The sequence below is a fragment of the Talpa europaea genome (assembly GCF_964194135.1).
Source record: "Talpa europaea genome assembly, chromosome: 5".
In the NCBI taxonomy this organism is placed as follows: domain Eukaryota; kingdom Metazoa; phylum Chordata; class Mammalia; order Eulipotyphla; family Talpidae; genus Talpa; species Talpa europaea.
In genome coordinates, this window is record NC_140071.1 from 18307873 (window position 1) to 18317855 (window position 9983).

Sequence of the window (9983 nt, forward strand, 5' to 3'; positions counted from 1 at the left end):
TCTCTCTTTGCAGCCATCTCGGGCAAACAGACAGCTTCAACCATCTAATAGTTCCCCTGCCTGGGTTTCCAAATTGTTGGGGCACAAATAAAATCATGCTGTACCCTTCTTGTGTTTTTATAAGCTAATAAATAAGAGGATAAGCATCAGAGATTCATAAGAGAAAATGCAAGATAGAAGTTTAATAATATGTATACCTGCTGCATACATGGGAGAAACCCAGCACCAGTGGGTTTTGAGTAACCCACTGGACAAATAACTCACCCACATGGCTTTAGTTGCCACCTTTAATAGATTAGATAGGACATAAAGCACATATGCCCATTTCAAGAAATCAAGCCTGTAGAAATCTTGGAGGGTATAAAAATTTGTGTTTTAGGGTGTGCATTTGCAGTATTATTGGTAATAACACACTATAAGTAAATAGAAAAGACTGGACAGCAGCAAAAAATCCCACCCATCTTAGTGGATATCAATAGGGAAATGATTGAGTTGTTTATGATACATAATGTACATTTGTTTTTTAAAAAAGGAAGTAGGACACTATATACTTGATAAATTCGTTAACAAACAGTGTATCATTAAAGGAAGCAAAGCAATTGTGATTCCAGTTTTGCAATGAAAGTGTGGGGGGGGGACCTGGAAGCTGAAATTTTAAACATATTGTTTAAACAAATAAATAACAAGGTAGAACCAAGACATTTAAAGGTTGAGAAAAAAGAAATAATACTGTTCTTCTAGCACACAATTGATTGCCCCATATTTTACCTTTATTTCTTCCTTTTCCCTCCTTCCTGCTACCCAATTTCACTAAGTAGAAAAGCCTGTCTTTTTTTTACCACCCCAGCTTGTGCTTCAGATTTATATGCACAAAGGAAAGACCAGTGCCCTACAGATAGCAGCACAGGTGTCACACCAGTCCATTTGTACTCAGATGTCCGGACAGGGTTCTCTACTCTGGAGCCTCTGTCGGGGCCTGTGCACCTTTGGTAACCTTGGGAACCTGCACTGTAGCCACATCATTGGTCAGGGTTTGAACCTTGGTTTTTGGCTGGGAGAGCGTGAGACCCTTGGCACTGTGGGTGTGCACAAGTTTCCCAAGCTTGGGGTGAGCGATGCAGGCAAGTCAACTGAGTTTGTGACAGCTGCCCTTTAGGATGTTAGCCCTGACCTTCTTGGGTGAAAAACCTGTCTTTTTAATTTCTACCTCAAAAAGACTTTATAAAAGATCAAGTCAGTAATGGGACAGTGCGCAACACTATTGTCACGGACCCGCTGCACTCAAAATTTGTCATGTTTTGACTGTTTCCTTTCCTCTCACATCTTCTTGTTGGGCCCAAACTGTAAACCTCTTTCCTATATGTATCTTTGTTTTCCCCATATATACCTTGTTGCTTTTACCCTTATTCATATCTTCATTACTTTATGCTGTGATTGCTGTAGTAGCCTATGAAACTTACCATTCTTTTCCATGCTGAAAAGTATCTTCTGAGTGTATGATAGTCAGGATTACTACTATTTAGTTATGTGATTTTGAAGAAACAGGTTTATGTTGGTATTTCTAGGTGTGAATAGTATACCCCAATAAAAATACTGCTTTTGCAGTTTGTCTCTTCACCCACTAAAGAGAGAATCTTTTATCTTACCTTTTTTTAGTAGTGGGGAGAGAAGGGAAAGAGGAAAGGAGATAGAGAGCTGTATACACTACTGTTTCGTTAGTCGTGGTTTAGCTCTAAATAATTATTATATAAACTCGCACACTGACTTGCCGCTTCCAGGGGGAGGATGCTATAATAGGCAAGATTTAAATGGGGATGTTTATGGAAAGAATTTGCATGGTGAGTTGTGTTTTAGAATAGGAATTCTGTGATGAATAAGCAGGTCTGATCTTTTAATATCTGTAAGTTCATGGTTTGCTTTATTCTTTTGATGTCATTCATCTTCCCTTTAAGAAATTCTCAGCTGAACTAAGTGGAAAAATGAGTACTATTGGAATCTGAAGAAACTTGTTAGAAATTGATCAGTTAGTAAGGTGTTCTCTAGAGAACCAAGTTTCCTCTTTAGAGAAAGTAATAGGGAGGGCAAAGCACCTTGAGAGCTTTTGCCCAAATGACACTCCTCAGATTCTGAGATAACATCCCACTTATTCTCCCAGAGAATTGGTTTTAATGAATCATTATTATTAAAGGAATGTGTCATATTTCTCATGTGTGTGGGAACGGATCACTTATTTAGAATAGTTGCCTTCAAAAAAGTGATTGGGCAATAACTATGATTATTTCCTACATACTCAGGCCCCAACCTTTCATATTTTCAAGGCTGCCAACTGCCATCTTCTCTGGCAAGTCTTTCCTGATTTACTTCCAGCCTTTCCTACTCAGAAACAGTTTCTTTCTCCTCAGAACTGAACTTGGGTTTTGTTTAAAACTCTTTTGCTTTTCTGCTTACCTGTAATTTTATATGTGCCATTAAAAAATCTACATTTCATACTGGAAACTTCTCAAGAAGCCATATGTCTAACTTTTCTTGTATTCACACAGTATTTAATATGTCTTGCACAAATGTAAAGGCTAAGAAAATATGTTCTGATCAACTCTTTGTTGTGAAAATTACATATGAGAAAGTTAGTGAACTTAACATGTTTTTGTGCTTATACTCCCATGAAATATTTTTTGTACTAGAGGAATTAGGCAATAATTATGAAGGTGATATTCAAAGACTAAAGTTGGAAAAACATTATAACTGAAAAAAACATCAAGTGCAAGAAGTAACTAGAGTTGTAGATAAACAACTTTGTAAATCCTCATAGGTGATGCTGAGTTTGTTCTTAAATGGGTCTGTTGAAGGATTCTAAGAGGTGATTTGATCAAATTTATGTTTTAAATACATTAGTCCGATATAATGAGGACGCTATATCTAAACATGGTAAAGCTAGACAATGGCACCTAATTAGACGATGCAGGAGCTTAGGAAAGGGGTAGGGGTGGATGCCCAAGAGCTTTTCTTTTTAAAACTTTCTAACATTGTTGTTCATTTTTGTACAGTGTTTGGTTTCTCCCCTCAGGTGTAGTCCCCATAAATATCCCACCACCACAACACCTCTGATCCACCACCATGGTCCCTGGTGCTCTTCCCACTCCTGTTTTGGTCCCTCTTCCTCACCCTCCCCTGCTCTAAGCCTCAGATTTATAGTTGTCTACAAGTTTTGTCTTTTTTTTTTTTTTTTGACCCTTCGTTCAGTTTCCCTATATTCCCCCTATAAACGAAATCGCCCGATATTTTTCTTTTTCCTTCTGATTTATTTCACTCAACATAATCCCTTCCAGCTCCATCCATGTTGCTGCAAATGGCATGAGTTTATCTTTTTTGATTGCTGAGTAGTATTCCATTGTGTATATATACTACATCTTCTTGATCCAGTCATCTGTTTTTGGGTGTATGGGTTGTTTTCATATCTTAGCTATTGTAAATAGTGCTGCACTAAGAGTGCAGGTTTCCTTTCAAATTAATGTTTTTCTGTCCGTTGGGTAGATTCCTAGGAATTGAATACTGGGTCATATGATACATCCATTTTTAGTAATTTTGAGGGTCCTCCACACAGAAAAAGCCTAAGATCTTTAGCTAAACCTTGCATCTCTTGAAGTCAGAGGTATAGCCTAGAAGGATTATATAGTGGGATAGCAGCAGGGCATTTATAGTAGGATAGCAGACAATATAGTACAGAGTGATAGAAGAGCATGGTGATTAGATATACAGATTAAATTGATTAAGTCTCTGGTGTCTTACTTGAAGTGGGGTAAGGCAGAGGGACGTTTCATTATTACTAGGCTTTAGCAATTTAATGAAGTCCTGATACTGAGAGAAAGAATATAGTAAGAAATAGAATAACATTAAATACATTTTGTAGTTCAGATGAACTTGAACTTGTTAAATTTGTTAAATTTTGAAGTTGTTTAATTTGAAATGTTTGTATAACGGCCATTTGAAGCCAGCAGGCTTAGGGAGAGGTCAAGACCCAGAAACATTAGTATACAGCGTCAAAGTCAGAGTGGTTAATGTTAGTCCTGGAGAGTATGTATTGAGATTTAAAAAACCCATTCCCGCAGCCTCTGCAGCGCGGGTTCGATCCCGGGCAGCTCCCCGGCCACCAGAGGAGGGTCCCACATGGCATGCAGACCTCTCCTGCCGCCCGCTGCTCCCCTCAGCAGTGTACTTCGGTCCTTCTGCCTGCTCTGCTCCCCACTCTGGTTCTGGTGAATTCTCTCACCCTCCAGCGCTTCTGACTGTACCCAGTGCATGTATAAACAAACAAACAAACAAACAAATAAATAAATAAATAAAACATGCCTCTATTTAAAAAAAAAAAAAAAACCCATTCCCTCTTTGTGCTTTCTCTGATGTCTCACTAGCTATTTATCATAGCTTACTTACTATAAGTTTTTAAATTATAAAAACACAATTTCTTTTTTTTTTTTTTTTTAAAGATTTATTTATTTATTTATTTATACAAGCACTGGGTACAGTCAGAAGCGTGGGAGGGTGAGAGAATTCACCAGAGCCAGGACGAAAGCAGAACAGGCACAGTGACGAAGTACACTGTTGAGGGGAGCAGCAGGCGGCAGGAGAGGTCTGCGCGCCATGTGGGACCCTCCTCCAGTGGCCGGGGAGCAGCCAGGGATTGAACCGGTGCTGCAGAGGCTGCAGGCAGCTTTGCAACCCAGCGCTCAACCGCTGCGCCATCAGGGAGGCCCAAAAAAAAAAAACACAATTTCTTTTAAGTTAAATCTAGTCAGGAGGGGTAAAAAAAAAAATCAAGGCAATTCAATTTGAAGACTTGTAAAGCTATTGTGATTAATGCTTCAAAATATGAAACTTTAAAAACAGGTGGGTAGCTGCTCTAGATTAAAAAAAACTAAGAGACATCATAATCAAATACAGTGTGATCCTTGATTTATTGATTAATGGATCCCAAATTGTTCCTTAGAGGACACTGTTGGAAAAAGTGGATAAATTAAAATGGGCTGTGTATTAGGTGGTAAATGTGGCAATTTTTTTACTGTGTAGAACACCCTTTCTTAGGGTGAAGTGTCCTAATGCAATTTAACATAACGGTTCAGCATTAAAAAAAGAGGTATATATGCAAATAGAGAAAGGGATTTTAAAGAAAAATAAAATAAATGTGGGTTTGTGTTGAGTATTTTTAGTTTTGTGACACTCTTTTTATTAAAGTGTTTAATTTTCTTAAGATATTTTTTGGTATGATCATATATTAGTTGAATAAGATTGTGTTTATTACATGTTTGTGCCTTTTTTATTGATTATAGGAAATAATTAATACAGTAATTTTCATGAGGTTCCTCTCTTTGAAGCCTATGAAGTAGAGAGACCAGAATTATGATGATCTTTTAAACACTGCAGTCTGATCACAACCAAGGTTTATTCTTTGTCACATTACCTATGCAATACAGTTTGTTAGGAAGAGATGTACTCTGTCCAGTACCCCAAGAAGTCAGACTAATAGAATATTTGACAGTGTATATATCTGCATGTCTGGAACATTAGACCTTCACAGTGACCACAGTGAAAAAAGAGCTGGAGGGTCTTCCACTGACTCTTAAATATTTCACCCATGAAATGACACACAGCTCATTTCTACTCACAGACCATTTACCAGAACCAGTTAAATGGATCCTGCCTTATTGGTAAGGGTCTGGGACATGTGGAGAGCATATGGCTATTTGGTGAGCAGTAAATGTCTGTCATGTTTTGTAGTTCATACCAAGAAAGAGTGTAATTTTTACACTGTGGATAAAGGTCTTATTGCCATAATTCTGCTTATTAAATTATAAGAAACATTTTTATCACTTAGTTCCAGGAAGTGACTTACTGCTTTCATATCATAACCCATTATTATTTATTACCTTAAAAATTATATAGTAAATGAAAACTGAATTTGTGGGAAGTTTAGTAGTTTGCCTAGTTACAGAATACATCATTTGGAAAGCTTATTGAGTTTTGAAGTTTTGCTTTGTCATTTATATTTAATGGTATATATATTTCTAAATACTATTTTATTTATATTTCTAAATACTATTTTACCCTCAAATTTTTTTGAGATTTTTAATGTTTACATTATGTACATTAAAAATAGCATTAGTGTTTTTCGGAGTCTGATATATTGATTACTTGTAAATAAACCTATATGTAGTCATTTTCTTATTCTTGGGTATTTAACTTGACTTTACTTTTAGAGGTATAAATTCTGTTGTATTTTTGAACAAGTATCTAAAATGTTTTGCTTGTATTGAAAACATTTGAAGTGGTTATGTAGGTTAGTTACAACTATATAAGCTTTCTTTATTTCTGAGGTAATTTTTAATATTATAATTTTGCATAGAACTACAAACAATAGAAAGCTTGTTTGAATATATAATCTTATGATAAATACTTTTGATCTATTATAGACAAAATCAGTTAACCAGTCTCAGTTGAGTTGATCCCTGTACCAAACTCTTCCTAAATAGTTTATTTTTATAAAATTAGGTAGATTATGGCAATGAAATGATGAGCTCTTTGCAGGTTCAATATAGTTTTTTTGCCCCAGTAATCTTTTTTTTTTAATTAATTTATTTATGCATGTAAGAACTGGGTACAGGCCAGAGGTGGGGGGTGGGCGGTGATAGGATTCACCAGAGACAGAGTGGGGAACAGAACAGGCAGATTGAGTGAAGTACACTGCTGAGGGGAGCAGCAGGTGAGTCAGAAGAGGTCTGCTGTGTCATGTGGGTTGCTCCCTGGCTGGCCCAGGGATTGAACTCTTGCACCACCAGGGAGGCCCCTATCCCAGTAATCTTGATGAGAGTTTTGTTCTCAAAACAGTACCCTTAAGAAAAAAAGCACTGAAGCTTTATCATATCTGTAGAATCAAAGAAAGAGAATTCTTTTTTAATACTAAGGACACAGGGCCTCCCCTGTGGCACAGCGGTTGAGCGCTGGGTTGCGAAGCTGCCCGCAGCCTCTGCGGCGCCGGTTCGATCCCCAGCTGCTCCCCAGCCACCGGAGGAGGGTCCCACATGGCGCTTAGACCTCTCCTGCCGCCCACTCCTCTCCTCAGCAGTGTACTTCGGTCCTTCTGCCTGCTCTGCTCCCAGCTCTGGCTCTGGTGAATTCTCTCACCCTCCGGCGCTTCTGACTGTACCCAGTGCTTGCATAAATAAATAAATAAATAAATAACTAAATAAATAAATAAATAAACAATCTTAAAAAAAAATACTAAGGATTAAGGATACATAAAGCTTCCATACTTGAAGCAGTTTGTTAAAACATTAACTTTCTTTAAATTTTGCTTAGTTATAATCCAAAGAGAATTTTTGAATAATAGCCACTCCAATTTCATCATGGTTTTAGGTGGTTTCTGATCTTTGTTTTGACATATAAAGATGTTATAAATCGTATTATATGTAGTATTATGTGGTGACATGTCTCAGGATTTACAGAGCTGCCTTCCTCTTTTGTGGAAGTGATGCTAACTGAACACATCAGCAATTCTTTGCATTTCTGTCTGGCTCTCTAAGATCCACCTGTTAGCTTATAAGTCAGTGAAATCAAATTTAATCATTATCATTGGTAAGACAGACTTAAAAGGGGATAAACCTGGAGTATCTATTTCTTTATCACAGCTTTAATCCAGTGGAAAAATATATGTGGAATGATACCAGTCAGTTGTTACAAATGAATTGTCACTGCCATTTCATTTGTGGTAATTTTCCTTTTTTTTCCTCCAAACCATCTATTTCCTAAAGAAAATTAGTTAATGAAATTTCTTTTCTCAGTATACTTAATCCAAATTTAAAATTTCCTATTAAGAGGTCCTCTTAGCTCAAAGGTATTTATTAAACTATTATTGTAGTTGGAAAGAAACACTTTTTCTGAAACTTTCCAAAATACAAGTAAGCACCTGACTGAAGCAAAAATGTCTTCATTTTTGTATTGGAAATGTGGGGTGTTTAATACCCGAACAATTTTCAGAACGTTCTTGGTTTTTAGGTAAATTTCAACAACCCATTAAATTTTAATTTGTGATTACCAGCTTTTTATGTTTCTAAAAGGGAACAGTTTAACACTAAAGGGGTAAGGTAGAAAAGACCAGAATAGAAGACAGTCCTTCCATATGTTAATTGATAGTATCACAATTTATGTATTTGTCTTGCATTATCTTTATTTCTCTTGTTTCACTATTAACTTCTGTCAGCTTTATTTTCATCCTTATTTGGAAAACATGATTTTTTGAACATTTCCTGTGAGGAACTTTATTGTGCTTATTGCAATAGAAAAAACTTTTTGATTTAGTAGGGAAAGTCTTTGTGTGACAAGTACATGACTAGGAGAAAGACACTTTTTAAGTTGATGTTTATTTGTTTACAGAAGCAGGGAATTCTCAGCTTTTTTTCTAACAGTAAATTGATCTTACATATGATTTTAAAAACCTTGAATGGCATTTATATACAGATTCTTGTTATATGCAATATTCACAGGAATAGAATTTTTAAAGTACCATGCAAACAGCTGTCTGCAGCTATCAATGCAGGTGTCATTAAGCTGAATACAGACTGTAACAGAAATACCTTGGATATAGCTCTTTTAAAATTTGTTGTCAAGTATTCTAGCTTATTTTATGAATTCTAAAATGGGTTGTGGCAGAGAATATATAGCTGTATGGTATAGAGATGAATGACGTGGACCCAGGTTTTCTGGGTTTAAATCCAAGCTTTGCTTCTTACTATGAAACTGGTAAAATAAATTGTTTAATTTGAAGTCTCTAAAAGTTTGTTTGTTTGTTTGTTTGTTTTGTTAGTGCCAGGACACAGGCTCTCATAATTTTTTAGCTTTTTGGGGGAAGTGTAAGGAATGGAAAGAAATACAGGAAAATAAAGACAGGAGAAGTTTCTTGGGCCTCCCTGGTGGTGCAAGGGGTTAAGACGCAGCACTATGGTGCTGTCTGCAGCCACTGCAGCACAAGTTCAATCCCTGGCCAGGGAGGTGACCCACATGACGTAGCAGACCTCTCCTGCCTTGCCTGCTGCTCCCCTTAGCAGTCTATTTCAGTACATCTGCTTATTCTGCTCCCCACTTTGTCTCTGATGAATTCTCTCACCCCCCCACACCTCTGGCCTGTACCCCAGCTCTTGTATGCATAAATAAATAAATCTTTTTTAAAAAAAGTTTAAGTGACACAAGTGCAGAAGTTTTCAAAAACTAGGAAAGCATAAATTGATAACAGAACCTGGACGTTGTTTATGTATGTGCCCTCAGGAAGCACTTGTTATAAGCATCCTATCACTTTGTCCCAGCATTTCAACAAATAGCCATTTTAAAGAACCATATCAGGTAAATAAGTGTACACAGATGATACACAGATATGGTGAAATTGTATAAGTAGACCTTGAACATTGAGCAAATTGTTTTAGGACACATGTGACTCAATTTTTGATACTTGTCTGTATAAGATCAGTATTGATGCTTTAATTTTTTAGTAGGCTGAACTTTGGAGTCTGTTGACTTTTTTAATAATAAAGACACAATATGAAACAAATTTCTTACATGGTAACTACAAAATTGTTTGATATCTATTCTGGAAAATAGAATATATTAATTCTTGTTATTAATGATTAAAATGGACTCACTTTTTTAAAAAAAAATTCATCTTTTTAATGAAATGCCTTTTCCTAATATTCTTGTTAATCTTTTGACAGTATAGGCTTTCTCCTCTCAGATGACACCATAGTTTTCCCACCACCAAAGCACCCATAGTTAAAATGGACTCATAATTATTTTCCAGGAAAGAAAACTGTTGTTCATAATCATGATCACCACCGCTGCACTGTTGATTTCAATAACTTGGTTTACCTTATGTGCTTTATCTGGTATCTTTAACCTGTGTCTGAAGCCTTACATATTGTTTTTGTTAGTTTCTTATCATTTAT